Here is a 1832-nt window from a genome sequence, read left to right on the forward strand (position 1 = left end):
AGCCTGTGCCTATCTCAGGCGTCATCGGGCATCAAGGCAGGATACACCCGGGATGGAGTGCCAACCCATCACAGGGCACACACACACACACACACACTCTCATTCACTCACACAATCACACACTACGGACAATTTTCCAGAGATGCCAATCAACCTACCATGTGTGAGTGAGTGAGAGTATAGTCTATAGCATTGTTGTTCTTATAGTGTCTGGCCAACCAAAATTACCCCAAGATCGCAGCAAAGATACATCCAAGATGTCACAAAAGACCCAACAACAACATCCAAAGAACTGCAGGCCTCACTTGCCTCAGTTAAGGTCAGTGTTCATGACTCCACCATAAGAAGGAGACAGGGCAAAAATGGCTCTGCATGGCAGAGTTACAAGACTAAAGAACATAAAGGCTCGTCTCAGATTTGCCAGAAAACATCTTGATGATCTCCAAGACTTTTAGGAAAATACTTTGTGGACTGACGAGACAAAAGTTGAACTTTTTGGAAGGTTTGTGTCCCGTTACATCTGACCTTCATTTTTGCCCAGACTGCACCTACATCTCACAGTCAGGATTCCCCACTCCTTCATTGTCGCATTTCTCAATCATAGCAGCAGAAGAGATTTTACAACTCATCCGGTCCTGTAATCCTACCACCTGCCCATTGGATCAACTCCCTTCCGCTATGCTCCAGACCATCTCGCAAGACCTTCTGACCTTCATTACCGCTATCATCAATAGATCCATAACATCTGGTCATGTACCAACTACCTCCAAGTGAGCAAGTGTTTTTCCCATCCTAAAGAAACCTGCTCTGGATCCATCAGACATCAGTAACTACAGACCAGTATCACTTCTCTCTTTTCTTTCATAAATTCTTGAACGTCTTGTATAAAATCATCTGTCTGTCTATCTCTCACAGAACAACCTCCAAGATCCCAACAGTCTGGCTTTAAAGCAGCTCATTCCACAGAGACAGCCCTTTAGGATGTCTCTGAGAAACTACATGCTGCTACATCAGCCAAACTGTCATCCGTCTTTATCCTCCTTGACCTCTCAGCAGTGTTTGATACGGTCAACCACAAGACTCTCTTGTCCACCCTCAGGAGTCTTGGGATTTGAGGATCAGCTTGGGAATGGTTCACTTCCTACCTGGAAGGACGCTGATATCAGGTAACATGGAGGGGAGTGACATCTGCTCCACACAGACTCTCACAGTCTGTCACATTCTGTAAATGTAAATGTATGTAAATATTCATGAATTCATTATTGATTTATCGTTTCTGTAGTTACAGATTAAAAATAATTTTCTTTGAGGAGAAATGTGTGTGTGTGTGTGTGTGTGTGTGTGTGTGTGTGTGTGTGTGACATACTCTTTATTTCTCTGCTCATGCTGATGAAAAAGGTGATAAGGCCCACAGATGGACCCACACTGCATTTCCTGTAGAAAAGGAAGTGCCCAAATTCTGACAGCAGCAGGACAGGAAGTGCAGTACCACAGTGAGGTCACACCTCTGCTCTTCATCTCATCACTCTCTTCTCACTTCTTTTCGTGTGTTTGTTTCTCTTATCGTTGTCATGGTAACAATGTAATGTTTCTTGCTGCTGTTTTCTAAATAAAAATATCAGTAAGAATGTAAATGTAATATTAGGTTGTAATTAAGGCAAAGGGGCGTGTCCTAATTTGCATATCTCTACATATTTATATATCCTGGCTGTTTGTAAAGAGTAAAAGAGAGATGTGTCTGATTTTTAATATTGAATATTGGCAAGTGTACATTAAAGGAAGAAGAGCGTGGGGGGTGGGGGGTGGGGTTTGGGGTTGGCGAGTGTGTGGAG

General features: G+C 43.2%; 1 long non-coding RNA gene across 1 annotated transcript; it reads left to right on the forward strand.

Annotated features, from left to right (window-relative positions):
• Positions 1–21: 21 nt before the first annotated feature.
• On the forward strand, positions 22–1537 carry LOC132862569 (uncharacterized). The gene is made up of 3 exons (XR_009650036.1): positions 22–826; positions 916–1166; positions 1399–1537. It is a non-coding gene; the product is annotated as an uncharacterized LOC132862569 (long non-coding RNA).
• The last annotated feature ends 295 nt before the right edge of the window (positions 1538–1832 follow it).

This window comes from Tachysurus vachellii, chromosome 19 (genome assembly GCF_030014155.1).
Source record: "Tachysurus vachellii isolate PV-2020 chromosome 19, HZAU_Pvac_v1, whole genome shotgun sequence".
Taxonomy (NCBI): Eukaryota; Metazoa; Chordata; class Actinopteri; order Siluriformes; family Bagridae; genus Tachysurus; species Tachysurus vachellii.